Raw genomic sequence first — 18,463 nt, forward strand, 5'->3', positions numbered from 1 at the left:
AATATTATTTGGCATCAGTTTTGAGTCACAATGGATTGAAGTGGTTTGCTGGGTTTTGTGGGGGGTTTTGTTTGTTTTGGTTTGGGCTTTTTTATGGTAGGGAATATGAAAGCTAAGGGTCTTTCAGGAAGAAATATGAATTATGAGTGGGATTTCTGGACTGACATGTGGATGAGAATGAATTTCTACCCTGACAGTATGTCTGTTAAAATACCTACTTTTGCACTACCGGTACACACTGAAATGTTTATATCAAATTTTCTAGAGAATACACTGAAGGAGTGCGGAGCGCTCAGACAATGTGCAAAACCTGAAAGACTTACAGAAAAAAATCAAACTGAACTCATATATTGCAAGATCATATTGTTCTGAGAGAAGAAACAAATCTTGGGAAAGCAATTTCATCAGCATTCATAGCACTAAGCCGTGGCACAGTTCCTGTGAAGCCTGCTCCAGAACTGACGTCATTTGTCCACCATGACATACTAGGCCACTCTAACTGGCACACAAATACTGAGCAGCTGCCTCACACAAATCCAGTTGCATATCTAGCAAAAGAAAGACTCTAGTCAGAGATATGAATGGTTATTCACCCATCTGCAAAAAGAAATGCAGTGTGCCAGGCAGCAAACAGCAAGCATCATACATTCACTGATGAGCAAAGTGATAATGGGGAAACCACAGGGAATTGTGTTGATAGGAAATGGGCAAATATTGGGGGTCTGTTCAGCTAAACCCACTGGTTCCAGCAAGGACACTTAACAAAGCTCACTTCCTGTGTACAACTCCAGATGTCCATGAAACTTGGATTGTTTTTTTTCCCCCGATGTTTCTTTCACACAAGCAAAGAATGGCACTGACACTAACACACTAGAGATGGTCCACTGGAGGGCTGAGAGGAAGGCAACTGAAGTCATAGATCGCTCTCTGCCTCTCCACAGTGTCAGCTGCCCTGGAAAGATTAGAGTTGTGGCGATTGTGTTCCCAGAGCTGGCTTTTAGGCTCTGACAGGCAAGATGTGCACGAGTCACTCCAGTTCTAGGATTTCTTTTCATTATATTTGGAACCAAAAAGGGCTGTTGTTAAGGAACAGACAGTATAGAAACATCTTTGATCCCTTGCCTAGACTGGGTGAATTAGCTAACTGGTGAATGTCTCACACTGTGCAATCATTATTGTTCATCATTGTGACAGGCCGGAAAGAGCAAACATAATAATTAATACACGGCATTGTGATAATGGCATTGTGTCCCAGCTTTAAATTTTTTAAACGAAGCTTCTCTTTTATTTAAGTAACTCCCTGGTAATTCTGTTAAACCTTTCTTTTCTTCAGTCTTGAATCAGCTTTTCAATAGAGACATCTTGTGTCCTCTGGTGAAGCGGGCTTACAGGCAGGGAATGTCTGTGTTTGTATGTGTCACTCCCTTTCAAGTACTGATTGTAGAGCATAACTACGACTGATAAATTTTCTTCAAATGGTAGATAAAATTATTCTACAGATGCCACCTGTAGGTTAAATCATTACTTTATTAATGTAATGTTCAAAGAAATATATTGAGCTACTTTTCATGGAATCGCAGAATGGTTCGGGTTGGCAGGGACCTCAAAGGTCATCTAGTTTCAACCCTCCTGCCAAGGGCAGGGACACCCTCCACTGTACCAGGTTGCTCAAAGCCCCATCCAAACTGTCCTTGAACATTTTCACTTCTTTTCTTCTGCATTTTCAGAAATGCAGTGTTTTATTCCAGTTGAACAACAGTCACCAGCAAAAATATTTTACCTGTTATGCTTTCTTTTATGAAGATATAGTAGTGCTCATTTTCAATGTGAAAATTGCAATTATCTTGCATTTTTCCCAATATATAGTAACTGATTTAGAAGTATGGAAGGATAAAGTGTGAAGCAACACACTTTATCCTTCAACAACACACAGTCCCTGGAAAATGGACTGTATGTTAGACCTGCTTTTGAAAATCAGAACAATCAAAAAAGTAATTTATTAAGAAAAATGCCTGAAAATGTGATCATTTGTGTTCAAATATGTACACATAAATTTTATCTTTATTTGACATTGCAGTTCATGTGTGATTCAAACAAAAGTACTCAGCAGTCAATTTCGTTTGTCTGTTTCTTTTGGTGTTCATTCACAGTGCCGAGAATAGAATCCTAAAGATGAAGACACACATATGGAAATTGCACTAAGTGCCTCTGCTAAAACTGAGGGCTCTCCCTTAAAGGCCAGCCTCATTTTAGAGGTAGAGAGGAGGTTGCCACCCTCAGGGATTACTAGACCCCAAGCTATGACACAACTGGCAGTTCCATGTAGGTAAGAGGCAAAATGTCATCTGCCAAACAGCCTGAGGGAGGATTTAGTAAATCATATAGCAGTAGCCAACATTTCCAAGCACGTATTCTTTAGTTGGGGATTATGGAAACCAAGTGGGTATTCAGCTGGCTTTGTTTCTCTAGAGCAACTCTGTGCTCTGTACTGACCACAGGTAGATGTCAATGCCTGTCAAACTTCTCAAAGTTACTGTTCCTTGTGTGGCTTTGAAAACTTTCCTTATCATGTGTTTGCTTTGTATGTGGGGTAGCAATGTGCTTGGTATGAGAGGTTGTCTTGGATCTGCCCCCTGAATGGTGAAAGAGCTAACGGGCGTATGAGTGCATTCTTCACTGCAAGTCACTGCCCAGAGGGTTTGTGAACCCTCCACCATCACTGGAGACATTCAAAACTAAAATGGACAAGGCCCTTCAGTCCTGTCTTTACTTCTGTTGAGAATTGCAATGGAAACCTTGATTGGTGTGAATTGGGATTGAATAGGTGTGGAAGCACCAAAGTAACAAGAATGGCTGTTGATGGCACCCAAATCAGAAGGTCATCTAGATAACAGCACACAGCTACGTGTAGCTTCAAAGGACACCCACTTCAGGAGACAGGTCAGTGAGTAAATCCTGATGACTCACAGAGATGGGACAGGAAGAATAGATTGTTTGCTGTTGCCTAAAGACAACAGAAAAACACATCCAGCAGCAGCACGCAGTTGCCTACCTAAAAAGAAGCCAGAATTTAAGGTGAAGACTGGATAGCTTGCATCCCTTGTCCACCATGTCATTGCAAGGAATGTACCTCAATTATGAATACTGAACAGATTTTTAGTCACATATGCCTTGGTGCTTGTCAGTGCATGGAATGGACTGAGATTAACACCCTCCCATTTCGTAGATCTCCCATTGAACTTTACTAAATTGTTGTTACACAGTGTTGCAGTGTTGTTTTCTAGACTTTTCAGGAAGTGAGATTTGAACCAGATGACTTCCAGAGTTTCCTTCCAATGTAAATTGTTCTGTGATTCTATCACTTGAGTGCAGGAATTAGTGGAGTATGTTCCATGAACTTCACTGCACAGGAAGTAAGATTAGTATAATATGATTTTGTGGTCCTTTCTTAAATCTTACATTTTTATCTTCATTTGCTCCACCTATCTATGTCTTCCCAGGTGAGGATTAAATGTTGTTTTCTTTTTTAAAAATGGATTTGAGTCATGGAGGTACCAAAAAAAGAAAAAAGCAAAACCAAACCAAAATATTTCTAAGCAAAGCATAAAAGTTATTTTCCCATTCCCAAGAGGGGTTATTTTGACCATGTTAAATAATCTTGCACTTAAAAAGATTCCATGCAGTGTGTCTTTCTGATCAGAAGGCTATATACCTCTGAACTTCAGGGACCTGCGACTGAAATGTTGTCTCAATTGTTGACTAAGACAGGATCAATGACAAACAATGAGGATTATGTATCCACTTGAAAAAAAAAACAACAGTGCCCAGACTGAACTTTCCAATTTGCAGACCTCATCTTGTTGTGTTCTTTATGATGCTAAGCTGATTGTATGAGCCTGGAGCCACAAATAATCTCTCTCATTCAGCTCTACAGCAGTATTGCTGGACATATAGAATAAAGGCATGTTACTCGAAATTATGCACATCTGTCAGCTCTACCACAGGCCAGGAGTTGTGCTTCTTGGTTTGCTTGTTGTCTGAGAAAATACTGTTTTTTAAAAACACTAAAGGATCTGCTGTGACACCCCCTCGTACCCTTAATAGAATTTTCTGTTAGATGAACCAAGCCATTTGTCATGTTGGTGGTCTTACAACTCAGGAAGTAAATGTTGTACAACAAAATAAAACAGTTTTCTCCTGAACTCTGCTATTTCAATGTAGCTATTTTATGGGTATTTCCAGTGTCAAAATTACATGTTGTTCCTACATACTTTCCTGCTCTGTCATTCTGTTACTATTTATCACATTCATTCTCATCAGTGTGGTGGGCAACAGAAGCCATATGTCATATCTCCATTGCTTTTCATATTCAGATTGCTACCAAAATTTCCCATGATCTATTCTTGTATAACACTCAAAATTTTCCTCACCTCCCACCTCTGTCTGTGCCTTAATACTTTCTTACTTTGACTCCTGTAAAATGTAACATATACCTTGTAACCTACACTTTCTTAGGTGACTTGACTCTTCTATGGCTTCCCTTCCCCTTATCTAAACCCCCTGTACCTTTTTTGGCCATCTTCCTAAAGTGTGTAATACTGTATCTTTGAAATTCCCCACAAATTCATCTTGTGTATCAGCTCAAACTTGGTTTTATGCCATTCAGACCTTCTCCCCCTGTACCTGCTTTCTGCTGTATTTCCTTAACATGCCAATTTGGAAAGCTTTTTCCTGAATTTTCTTCACTCACAGTTAGCTCTCTCTATCCACTCCCTACATAAAACTCATCATACTGCTGAAGTCTTTTCCCTACTTCACAGCTCTCTTCTGTAAGGATCCCAAGACTCTCAGATAGCAATCTTGTAAATTGCTTTCTGTGCTCAGTTACACTCAAGCCACATTAGTAACTCAATGGAACTGAGCTAAGTGGCTTTGCACAAATATAAGCAAGAGTAAGATTTACTTCAGAGTGCTTAGAAAAGATAGTGAGCATTTACTTAGAAGGTCCTTTTTTTGTTCCATTTAGGTCTAGTGCTTAATGATGTGGTTATTAAGGTGTTGCTGTAAGATGCCTTTTACAGTCTTTAAAGAGAATTATAATGTGTAGCACTCTACTTTGTTTCTCTGAGTAGCTAGGTTAAAATCTTGCCATGTGAGGTAAGGATTGCTGTTGATGGTGAGTGGGATCTCAAGTTCTTTCAGAACCACTGGTGTTAGAAGCCAATGGTTCCACCTGGCGCGTTCACAAAATATGAGACACATCTGAGTCTGCAGTGTCTCGTTTGGATATGATACCAAGTCTATGTGAGTGTATCAAATACTTCATTCACATAATGTTTGATCAGTAAGTCCTTCAGACTTGATATCCTGCCAATGGGGCTGCCACAATTCATGTATTCATAAACAGTGTCCTTGAGATCTTGTCTGCACCTTTCTGCACAACTCAGTGTATTAAAAGAACTTTTATCTTTTTGGGGAAGAGAACAGTGTCCTGCAGTTTTTATGAATGACTAGATGCTGTCATAGTTGTTTACTGATGATGTTCCTTAGTTGAAGTTATATATTATGAAGCACAGTTGTTTCCAAGATTTAATAATATGACAATTAAAAAAATAGTAATTTTTTTTTAGTAACAGAGCCAAGGAGAAATTAATGGCTGTTTGTGTCACTTTTTTAGTCAATCCAGTATGACTTTTGCCTTAGCAGGGATTACAAATTAAGAAATTGAATAAATGAGGCAGTAACAAATTTTAGAAACGTCAAAAAAGTTTCTGATCTATGAAACAACAATGAAGAAAAGCATACAGTATTCTACTAGTGCTTAATCCTACCAAATTTCTCCCTGTTACCCAAATAAATAAGAATTTTGCCTGAAAGGCCTGCATGTGCATCCTAAGAAAATGTTTGCATTCAAGATTTATTTCCTGCTGTCATTTTCCAAGGTAAAGTCAGTGACAAGATTTATTGAACAAATCCCTCAAGTAAAGTTTTTCTCAACACTTCTTTAGAGCTACAAGCAACCATAAGGAAAGTAACAGGAAGACTTTTTTCCCCAGACAAAGGGCTCTTTTAAGACAAGCCAATGTGATTTGTTGACATATTTGCAAGTGTTGCACCTCATTTGGTTGAATCACTCCTGATTTATACAAGAGGATCTCTGTCGAATGGATTATCAATATGCCGTATTGCCATTTTGCTTATCAAAAGAATTAACGACTCTGACCTAAAAGGAGAGAATGATTTTGTTGCTGTACTATGCCATAAATACATCTCTAAAAATGCTGTACAGAGCTTTTTATTTTATGCAGTTGAGTGGGATCATTGAAAGCTAGAGATTTGGGCATAGACAGAGTGATATAGTATTACCTTTTGCTGTGGAGAAGGAGTGCTTCATTAATAAGGCAAAATGGATACTAGGGTTGTCTAGTGAATCTACTTCACATAAAATTCACTGCTGGAGCAGCTGCTTCTCCCTCAATCCACCTTTGTCTTATGATCTGTCCATATAGCAGTGTTCTGTGAAGCCCACTCAGAAGCAGGAGCCTCTCAGGAGAAAAATCATGAAAGTTCAAGTTTCTCAAGCCTTCTAGTGTAAGTCTTGTCACTTCAATCACACAAGACATTTATGGGTATAAAAAATTTTTGAAAGGTATCTGTATGGAGTAACACAGACATAATGTGAATAATGACATTTGCATAAAATTTTGAGTAAATGGAAATGAAAGACACCGTTTTCTGTGGTTACTGATCCTCTGAGATACCCGGTTCAAACTGAGACATGTCTAAGTTTGGAATCTGAGAAGGAAAGGTACGACTTTTACTGTCTTTTAGGTATGTCCTATTGCATTTCAAAATGTAGCTTCTGTCAACACTCTACGGTGATGTCTTACAGATAGGCAAGATATATTGGCATAGGTTATAGAAAAGCCTCAGCATATTAGCACAGGATGATAGAGTGGGAAATGGTACATAAGGTTGACTGATTCTCCTACAAGACAGATTAACTTAGCTCATCCAGAACTGCATGTTATTATAGCTAGGTTGGATATGGCTCAGTTATGTCAACACTGCACTGCAGTTTAAAGTGTAGATGTACCCACTGTTGCGAAATATATCCACCACAATTAATGGGAAATACCCCTCAGAATGCACTTTCTTTGAGTGCACCTTCTGAAAGAGCCCTCTAGAAGCAGAGAAGGACAAATATGAGCTCAGAAGCGCTCAACTAATATTGTAATCATTTGACTCTGGAGCAGAATTGGATTTTAATCAATTTCACGGAGTTCTTTCTGTCAAGAAGCCAAGCCAGAGGAAAAAGGTGTATATTAACCTGCTGTAAATTATGTGGTCTATGTTTGCAGAGTTGTGAAAAAGTCAGATTCAGAGTGGATGCTATCCTGCCTTTTGCCCTGATTATTATTGCAATACTTGTAACTTTTCAGTTTAGTAGGCTAACAAACAGCAGTATGCTGTACTGGTGCTTCAAACATGGAGCTTTCTATGGAAAAGTAATAGCATAAATAAAGGCTAGTGCATTTTAGCTTCCAAAAAGACAGTATATTTATATAGGGTTTTTTCCCCAGGTCTTCAGTTCTTTGCAAATTGTATGCATTCAGCACACTGGAAGTGAAGACATAGTGAAATACATGTTGTCCCCTAATGTCTAGTTAATTAGTTCACTTACTAGCGCATCTTTCTAGTATTACTTTTTGGAAAAGAGACTTACATTGTAGAACTTTCAGAAGCCTTATATTCACTTGCTTAAGTAAAAGCAGAGCAGAGGAGATTCATTATTTTAAATGTTTTGAAGAAAACTGTCATTTAAAATATCTGGTACTTTAAGATGTTCCTGGTTATGTTTCTGTTCTATCAAAAAATCTTTTCTTAGTTAGTAGAAGGCAAGAAATGCTTTTTAATTTCCTGCTTTATTCCATAAGCCTCAGCCAAACTGTTCATTTGTATAGAAAACCCGATATCCTTGAGAATACTCACTAAAGAGCTGCTGTGTTGATGTTGTAATTTTTATTACATTAAATGAAATTCAGAACTTGTTAGTGTTCTATTTTCTAGTTTTCTAGCCTTGTACTACGTGTTGCAAAACACTTAAACTAAAATCCCCATTAATTATTACCAGTTAAGAATATACCAATACGTGGTTTCAGTTACTAATTTACACTAAACCAGGTTAATAGGCAAGTGTAATGAATCTCTGTGGACTGTGTTGCTTTTTAAACTTTTAGAATTACATTTTATGTTCTTTCTATCTGTTTTGTGTTAGTTGCTTTTTTTTCCTTTCTAATTAGTTTAATATACAAGCTGTTTCTGAATATGCCTTGATTACTTCCAAAATTTCTGAAGCATACTTTCCTCTCATGCATTTTGTATTTTAAATGTGCTCAACTAGCAGACTTCAAACATTTTCATTTAATTTAACCTTTCAACCATTGTAGTTACAAATGGCATCAAAATGCTGTAGCTCTGCTCAAAGCAAAGACAGTTTCATACCCTTCATTGAGTTTGTGAGTCTTGGTCAGTGTAACTCTTTAGGATGGTGGAAAATTTATAAAGTCCAGGTTGTCCTTGTCCCAAGATAGAATTATGCAGCACTTGCTGAAACACATTTTCTAACTGCAGATTTTCCGATTTTTTGCAGGTTCATATTGATACGATTTAGACTTGATTGGATTTGCTGCCACGGCAGTAAGTGGCAGTATATTTCTATCAGAAACACATGTGAGGGAGGTACACAACATTCTTAACTGATTCTGATACATGCTGTGAATAAATTGCAGCATCTTTCTGCTCCTCTTATACCATTCAAAGGGCACTCCAGCCCTGAACGTGCTCACAGAAGTAGCACTACCCACAGGTCTCAGGGTGACCCTGGTGACCATGATGCCTTCAGAAATACCCAGAGGATATCATATTTCAGCTCATCCTCACAGATTCCTGTGTGCTTTAGGGATGACATGCACATAGTAAGTGGAGGTGATTTTTCTTTTGTCCGCTGAATAAAATGTGACCCAAAATCTGAGGTCTGGTGAGGGCTAACCCTTCAAAGCTAACTCTCCAAAACTAACTCTCAAGGAGACATTGAGACTACCGATGGAGAGGATCTCTCTTGGGAAAGCAATCATACCGAAGTGTCTGCTTACAGAGTGTAGTCTCTGTATTATTGCTGTATGTAGAGTCTCAGCCCATAAGGATTCTGTCCTTTACTTGAAGTATTCCATCCAGTAGCACTTCAACTCTCTCTGGGAGTTCAGAATGGGTTAAAAAGTACCACATTGCACTGCTAAATAACATGTTAAAAGCAGAACAATTCATATCAATCTCTCTGAAGTTTATGTCCTTTATAAGCATTAATCTCAGTAAGCAAGTCTCACCAGCAGAACACTCCGGCGATTCTGAGATTGGTTATGTAGCAATTTATGGAGCTCTGACAGTCCTGGATCAACCCCAATAGCTACAAAGATGCTTCCAGAGTAATACTTAAAGCTGCTCTTGTTTGATATGATCCTGTATTCCTTAAAGGAATAGAATAAAAGCTGTGTGTATCATTTGACACAAATTAATTTAATTGCTTCCATCCACTTTTTAAATGCATGCAATTTTATTTCACGTACCTGCATCTAGAATGATGGGTGTGCATACAGTGACTATTCATTGCATATGGTGTGTAAATCAGGCCAAATGGACTTTTTCTCACAAATACTTTTTAAGAGGGCAGTATATGTTACTGTCAAAGTAAATGCCTCCTCATTGACACTTGTCCATTGGAATCATTCATTTCCCATGAAGGCAATTGAAGACATACAACTTTACTGCAAGATCTATTGTATTTTTATGGCATCTCAGGGTTTTGAGTTTACCTTTTTTTTAAAATACATCAATAAGATTTTTTGAAAATTTTTTCTTAGTTACATCATTGATACTCTAGTGATTATAATGATGTTATTATAATAATAGATATAATAATGTCAAGTTAGGAGGGATTATATGTCAACTATTGCTATATTGCTAAAATAAAAATAATTTTTATCCCAGCAATAACTATTTTTTAGATGTGTGCTTTAAGTGAACTAAATTAAATATTAAAATTACAGTTTACTGCATCCAGGTTAAAGTGTTGTTTCTTCAGACCCTTACTTTTCAAGATATTAGTACTTTCTGCAACATCATCTAGATTGGATTTTGCTTGCCAGCATTTCAGAAAGGACATGATGTTGGAAGACCAGGTCTGGAAAAGTTGTTTGTAAGTGGAAATCTGTATTGGATTTGGAATATTTTGACATTCAGTTTTCAAACATTCTGTGACTGAAGTAACTGCCGTTTTTTTTTTACCGTTTCCTTTCTGCACAGGATAACATGCAAATATCTGAGCAGTAGTTAAATGAGAAAACCTTGTTACCAAATATATGTAAAGAACACATAAAATTCAGTAGCAGTACTGCCCTGTATAATGCCCTACCCTTTTTATTTCCTGATTGCACTAATCTATTGAGATAAAATAGGCAATATAGTAAAATCTTTATATATACTCATATCCTCAAAAATGTCCGAAACAGAATGAACCGAGTTAAACATACCTGTATTAGATGGATTGTTCTTAATGACAATAGAAAAAGCAAGAAGTACACCTTCATTTCTAGTCTGTTCTGGGATTGTTTTCAGCTTCATTAGAACACAGCTAATGCCACACTTACTTTCTATTTAAGTCTTATTTTGAAGGTTAATTGGAACTTACTTATAATGCATTAAAATGATTCCCATGTGTGAAGAGGAATTTCTCCCTGGATGATGTAATCAAGTTTAATTTTCTGTAATTTTGTCTCACCTGCTCCCTCCCAAATTATATGACATAGAAAATATGTCCAAAGAAAGGAATTCTGTCATATTTTGGGGATCTTACCTTTTGAGTATGTCACTTCATGTCTTCCAGCACAAGTAATTTTTATTAAAGAAGTAAAAGTTATTTGCTTGCATTTCTGGACTTATTTTAATTACTTACATCCAAGCATACAGTAGCTAGCAAAGCAAGGATGTAAAATTCTACAGTGCTATCATCATGTGTTCTGAAACCTAATACAAAGTCATATTGGCTTTTAATAATGTCTAATATAAAGAAAAATGCTAGACATATCTGTAGGTCATATAATTAAATATTTATGCCTGTATTAAGTAATACTGGGAAGCTTTTTATTTATTTATAATTTTGTATCTTTTCAAGTCATATTCTAGAATCCATGTCCTACAGTCTGTTCAATTCTCAGAAGAGCTTCTAAAGGGCAAAACCACTAGAGCAGAGTAACAGAACTCTATCTTATTTGATAAAACTGCCAAAACCCACCCCTGCTACCAAAAAGGAGAATGTCTAACCTTTCCCTGCAATAATAGTAAGGTCATGATTTCTATCGTGAAATATATTTTTACTGGAGTAGATCATTTATTGGTGTCAGAGTCATAAAGGAAAAGCCACTGGCAGTGAGAAAACCATACAAGAGAAAATGCTAAAACAGCTCAAGCAAGCAGGTTGTGAAACAATTAAAAATAACTTTAAAGGAATTAATTCTCTTTAACTAGTGTCTTTCCAAAATTAAAACTTACCGTGTTAGATACAAATTTCGAGCCACCTCCTTTAGATTATCAACATAATCTAATTAAGCCAGTTTAAACCAAGACAACTCATAAGAGCTCAGATCCTTTGTCCTTTATTAGTTTTATTCTTAAAACAGCTGCAAAGCAGCCCACAACCGTATGTCACATTAAGAAGTCATTCGGCATATTGCTATATAAATAGCTCATGAATTCTATATGAAGGAGAGTTTCTTCTTAAGAAATGTTGGAAGAGGGTTTGCTTTTGCCTACGAGCCTAAATAATAAAACATTATTTTCTACACCATAGTCAGTTTTAAGATTCATATCAATGCTGTAGTAGCCCGTAGCTAGAAAGTAAGTAATTGAGAATAGTAGGATTTCAATAAGGCACTCAACGTTTATTCATACCATTTTCTACTACTACCTGACACATAATGTGAGTTAGTGGAATAATGAAAAAGTATTGCAAATTATATTGTTAAAAAGAAATGGGATCTGATGATATTGAATGTGCACATGCAAAGGATGTAGAAAGTACCCTAAGAGCCAATGTCACTATTGTGAATTAAGTGAACTCTGCGTTAGATGAAAATCTCCCTACTTACTTAATAGGAAGGGGAGAGGAGTAGTAAAAAAAAAAAAAAAATAAAAATTGACTGTTTTGGTTTTTTTTTTTAGTATGAGATGACACATTAATATTACATGACTTCTGAACTAAATGAATAGAGACCCATGAATTCCACTTCAAATATGAAAAACTATAATTTTCTGTATTTTGAAGTTTTGTGACATTATTGTAGAGGATTGAGAGAGATCAAGAAAGGACTCTAAATATTGTCACAATAACTTCTGATAAAAATGCTTCTGTTTTGTATTAATGTCTTGTGAAGCAGTCAATAATACACAACTTTTTGCTGTATATGTTGCAGAGTTTCTCTTTCGCGCGTAGTTATTGGAGGAACAACCTCATTACCTATGCCGTTGAAAACTAAGTTTTTGTGAAAAGAATGAAGGCATTTTTCATAGCAGTTTATACAGCTGACCATAAACTGAGCATGGATCAGTATGTCACATTCTGTAGCTCTGGTGCAAAGTCTCGCATTGATTGGAGTTGACAGGGAAATGCCCATTGTTAAAACCCATCCACTGTTAGCAGAAATGTGGCATGAAACAGGTTGAACATGTGATAGCTGCTGGCACTTTGAATGTAGTCTATTCAAATGTCAGATTAGTAAAGCAGTTTGGGGTGGGTTTTTTTGCATTGTGCTTAACACAAGCTGGAAAAATCTGGTGCGATGGTCATTTCCTGCTGAGTCAGAATGCAGCAAAGCTGCTCAAATGTGAAGGCAGTGGCCTACAGGATATGGTCCTTTTCTGGTCTGTGTTGGAGAAGAGACTGCAGCTTGTTTGGAAAAGTAGAAGTGATCAAAGATCTTCTATGACACTTGTGAAGGAAAGTATTTTGATATGTTTTTACAACTCTTCTTTCAAAGCACAGTTTATCTCTTTGGTTGCCTTGCCTTTGGGTTTTTTTTTTTAGTGAATTGCTAGCATTTGTGAATATGTGGTTGCTAGAAGAGATAGCACTTCAGAGTGTTTAGCGCATAATATTGAAAGAAGCTTAAAATCAACAACAGATCTATAAAGATAACTGGATTATGTTACAGAAATAATTTTAGTAAATGGGATTTACCCAGTATATTTCTCTAAATGAAAATCTTAACATATGGGTATTTCTATCCAAACTAGAGAAGTTGGACTACTTCCTCTCTTTCAGAGAAAACAGACTGAAAAATCTCCCAGCTGTATTCCTGCTTTACTAATTTTGTTTCCCTCCTTTTCACTAGTTCTTGCCCATGTGGAGAAGAATAGGCTTTTCTTGTGTGCTCTCAAGTGAACCTTAGGAAGAAGTTGTTTTTCTTGGAAAGTAAGTTTCTCTGTATCTATTTTTCTCTCTACTTCCCTTCTCATATTTCCTAAATATGCTTGGTTTGCATTTAGAGGAAACTTTTAAAACCTTTGAAAATGCTGCATGTTGGTTGGCTCCATGGATGATATCTTATGGAAGTTCCTTGCTGACCTCATATATTCATTTTAGGTTATATGTGAAATATTGACAAATTCCCTGAAAAAAAAGTACTGCAAGAAATGAATGATAAAAGGTTGGTCTGATGAACTAGGCAAAGATGATCTCTCATTAGGGAGGAGAAGCACAAATTTCCCATTTACTTTGCCTTGTCAGAATGACTGAGCTCCAATATTGAGAGTTTCATCTACAAGTAATTGCTTCTGGTCTCTCATGAACACTTTGTCTACACAGTGTTTGATAGATTAGTGCAAAGAAGGGCCATAACATGTTGCAGAGCCCATTCACCTTTCTTTCCATGCCTGGGAAGAAAGCCTGCAGTTGCAGAGCAGTAATTTGTAGAAAACTGATCAATGGCCAGTGGCCTGTTTGGGCTGATGTAGTCCTGTGCACTCTGTCTGGCCATACCTGGGACCACACATAAGAGCTTGCTGTTATTTATTCTGTCTCGTCCTGTGGGTCACCTCCTCTTGCTCTCAAGGGAGGATATTCCCTCTGCTTCTGGGACAGCCCTCCAGCAGTCAACTGGAGCACTGTGAGGACTGCTGGTGATCTTCTGCCATCCAGAAGATGCCTCTCTGGCTTCAGCTTTTTTACCTTTTTAGTAAAATGTTCAGGTAGAGAAGTTTGTAAGGTACGGGAAGGGGAAGAGAGGGAGTCAGAGCTTAAGCAGCGATGGGAATGATGGATTCACTCCTGCAGTGCTTAGTCAGGACTCTTACAAAAGACAAGTGCTTGTCGTAGTGTAACAGATGTGCTTGTTCTTGAATTAACTGCAGTGGATGCTGTCATCATTGTACGTGTCTAGTAGTTAATATTTTGTTCAGAAAGCTGCTATGTGCTACATATTAGACACGGGAATGAGAAGTTCTGCAATTGGATTGCGTTGATCTCATTAGATAGGTTCTGTGGAAGACAAAATATGAGAAGGTCTCTAGGCTTGCTTGTAAAAATGAATTCATATATTAAATGAAAGAACTAGTATCTAGGAGCAGTGTTTAGCTATACAGACAAATGTCAGCCTGATTCCTTACTCAGTAAGCTTCTCAAACAGATCACATAGAGTGACTTCAGGATACCAAAGCAGTAAATCATAGAATAATTTGGGTTAGAAGGAATCTCTGCAAAAATCCTGTTTCCTTTGCTCACAGCAGGGCAAAATTCCAAGGTAGACTGGCCTGACCAGGGTTGTATCCACTGAAGTTTTCAATATCTGTAAGGTTGAAGATTTCATTTCTACCTATCTTGACACCTGTTCCAGTGTTTGAACACCTTGTGAAATATTTTTTTTTCTAGTCTCTAATTGAAGTTTCCCTGGCTACAACCTGTGTCTGTTGGCAGGTGAGATAAGTCTATCTAAAATAAGTTCAGGTGGAAAACTGGACATAAGGAGTGGTTTAAACTAACAACAGAATTAATAAAAATAAACTCAGTGTTTTCAAAATAGACATGGGACCTCACTTTGACCTCCAATCACTAGCAATTTTTTAGTTGAAGAGAAAGAGGTTAGGCTTATCATAGGACTTGCACTCAGGACTTTTTACTTGACTGCCCCCTGGATGTCAAGGTCAGAAAGAAGTTGCAACTACATGCAAGTTGTAGTCCAGTATTTAAAATAGCCCAAATATTAGTGGAGTATTGGAGCATGTAATAGGGACATACCTTTTCATGGCATCATAAAAAACATGTTCCGAAGAGGAGGACAAAACATGAACATATAGACACAATCACTTTTTTTTTCTGTGTAGTATTGGTTTCAACACACAGCAAGGAGAAGTATGTGAATTGTCACCTTTTTGGTGAGGGAACAGGATTCAGAGGGACAGCAGTTAAGCTATTCCATTCTTTAATTTCTTATTCTGCCTGCTTCCAGTGAATACCCACCTGGGAGGCATGCAAAAGAAAAGCTAGAAAATCTTTCACATAGAGTAGAATTTGCTTGAAGACACAGCTGGCCATATTTCTGAAGAAACATTTCATTTCCTCAAGAAATAAGGATAATTTGAAGTCAGATTTCTATAAAATCCTCAGTTTCCTTATATTTTGAATAAGTCTCTGATCAGAGAACTTTTTAGGGTATGTGGTGTATTTAACAGAAGGGCAGCATTATTTAAATTCAAAAAGGTGTCAGTTCCCAGCAGAGAAAAAAAAAGAGCAGGAAAGTGGGTGTTGAGAAGGAAAAATAAAAAAATTCTGTAAGAAATCAGAAAAGCAAAAAACTCAGAGAAGCATCTAAAACCACCACAGAGCTGAGAAGGTAAAAAATGTATGAAGAGCATTAATAAGAACTGGTGATTGAATTTTAATTTTCAAAGGAAAAGACGTTTAAATAACCCATAGTAGTAAGCAGTGTTCACACTAGGACACATAAGGAGAAATACAACATCTAAAGTTAACCAAAGAAAAAATAATCAATGATGTTTTATTATTGATGGATATGTTTTGTAGAGACTCTGTGAAGCGTCTGGTACAGAACATTAAAGAAAAAAAGTCTGAAAATAATTTGTAGACTAGTTCATGACAGAAACTACAATAGGAGGATCATTGTGCTCTGGACATGGAGCTAATAATCCCAGTTTAGCACCTGGGGCACTGCTAGTCCCAGGGACTTGCTACTCCTTGTTTTAATGCTAAATTTTGGCACTTATAGGAGCCATATAGGAAAACACATTCAGTTTTAAAGCTGATTCAGAGGGAAGTGATCCATGTCCAAATAGAATTGGTTGGAAAGCAGGCTGGTTTTTGTGAAAAGCTTGTCATATTCATTAGAAAGATAAACACTAAAATGCAAAGATTTTTCAAGTTGGGAGTTTTCAGAGAAAGGTCATAATTTTCGATAAGCAGCAGACCCATTTTCTGGAAGATTTTTGGTTTATCGTGAATCTAGTCTTATATCATAGGACAATGTTTGCCAGCCTTAGCTTGTTAATAATCCTAATTCACCTCAGGTATAGAAGATAAATGATATTCAAGAGGTAAAAGTTAAAAACGATTGCTTTTTTGTTTAGCTTCTTAATTTTTCAGCAGTGCTTTGCCTTCCTGTAGGCTGGCATTTCACTTTTTTTGGTCCATTTTGTGGTTTCTTTATCCTTTGGAAAGTTAGCATCTCATGACATTTATATCTACCTAAAAGTCATCTAGAAGATGATATTTGGAATGAAATAAAAAGAGGAGTAGAAATTAACAGGGAAGCATACAGTGTAACAAAGGATAAAGGATAGGTTATAAATTCTGTAGAAGATGTTCTTTTGGTGTCTTAGATGATGTTTAGCTTGTACACTTTGAATGCTGTGGATGGTTGGTCTTGTGTTTGCCTTGCCTAATGGAACACACCACAAATGTAGTCACAGTACAAATAATAAAAACAACAGTCAGATAGAGATGAAAACATTTAGGCCACTAAAGAAATAAGTTGGAAGAGGCAGGGATATTGAGATAATTGAATGGGGAGGGGGCCATGTCTCTTAACAATTCTTACAGAAATATGTGGGGTTTGTTCACTATGTTGTCATGGGTTTTTTGTTACTGGATTGTCTGATGTTTACATCTTTGTTTTAAAATCCAGGAAATGAGTTTTAGAAATTATGTTGCTTATAGAAGTTATATATCCTTCTCTGTTATGTCTTTCCATCCTCTGATGGATTTACAGAAAGTTAAGAGAGAGAACAGAAAATACTTAAAGACAGTAAGAAGAAGAGGCCCATGAAAGAGACTTTACTGTACCTGATGGTTGGCAGGTAAAATGTATTGATGGAAGGATCACACTGCTTAAAAGAATTGCTTCCTGCATTGACCTCAAAAAAAAAAAAAAAGGACAAAGATCTGAATGCTAGGAGTGAGTAAAAACTTCCCAAGGAAAAGGTAAAGGAATCAGACATTTACTGAAATGCATAGTCAAGAAATAAGTTTATTGAAAGAGGCAACTTTTTCATATTCAGTGTGTGTGATATTTATTGATGATGCAAAAGGCAGCTAGACACAAGTGCTGACCCCATCATTTGACTGTGGCAAGTTCCCTGCTACTCTAGCACTGAAGACATGAGTTTGAAAGCATGTAAAATGCAATGCTGTGATATGCCTGAATCTCGAGCAAGTTTTTGTCTTCTGTCAGATAGAGCTGCTTTTTTAAATGCTGGTGATTTTTGATCTCCAGAGTATATACTCCTGATTAATTTCGTGTATATAATACAAGGACTGTTTCCTGAAGTCATGAAAATGCATGATTACGAAATATGACATTTGTTTAAGGGCAGCTGATGGGTGTGGTAGCAAAACTGCTGTGCAGAGTGGGCATGCAGCACTGCAAGTGTACCACAGACCTCTCCTCAGCTGAGGTGTGAAACAGCTGTCACAGTCATGAAACACTCGAAAACCAGTGCATCTGGCAAATGCCCTTGAGAGACACGTTAGCTTTCACCCTAGCAGCCACATATCCAAGGAGACATTTGTTGCAAGCTAAAGAACACTCATTTTTGTAATCACGTGTCCCACAGCTGGGTGGAGAAAATGAGCTGTTCCACAAGCAGAAAAATTAATAAAGCCTGATCTTTTCCAAATTTTACCTAGGTCCCCACATAATTCTTTGCAATAACCCCAGCCCTCTTTCATACCTACTCCACTCCCACAAACTCTTTATTTCCCCAGAATATCACCGGTTTCCCCCTGGGTTTAACTCCTCTCTGGCTGAGCAACAGACAGCATGTTGCCCGTTCAGAGCAGAGAGAGGGGTTTGCTGGCTGGCCATTACCCCCCAGGATAAAATGGTAGTTATCATAAATA

General features: G+C 37.3%; 1 protein-coding gene across 3 annotated transcripts in view; it reads left to right on the forward strand.

Moving 5' to 3' along the window:
- RNF182 (ring finger protein 182) overlaps window positions 1–18,463 on the forward strand; it is a 32,112-nt gene that overhangs the window by 8,444 nt on the left and 5,205 nt on the right. The window contains exons 1-4 of one of the 3 annotated variants that reach the window (XM_017808416.1): window positions 6,544–6,591; window positions 8,654–8,700; window positions 10,107–10,255; window positions 13,446–13,525. The gene's annotated coding sequence lies outside the window, so the exon portion shown is untranslated. Of the gene's footprint in view, window positions 1–6,543; window positions 6,592–8,653; window positions 8,701–10,106; window positions 10,256–13,445; window positions 13,526–17,333; window positions 17,546–18,463 lie in introns of those variants that run through there. The other 2 variants (XM_017808415.1, XM_017808414.1) reach the window with 2 other exon arrangements.

The sequence above is a fragment of the Lepidothrix coronata genome, unplaced genomic scaffold (assembly GCF_001604755.1).
Source record: "Lepidothrix coronata isolate B3197 unplaced genomic scaffold, Lepidothrix_coronata-1.0 Scaffold23, whole genome shotgun sequence".
Taxonomy (NCBI): Eukaryota; Metazoa; Chordata; class Aves; order Passeriformes; family Pipridae; genus Lepidothrix; species Lepidothrix coronata.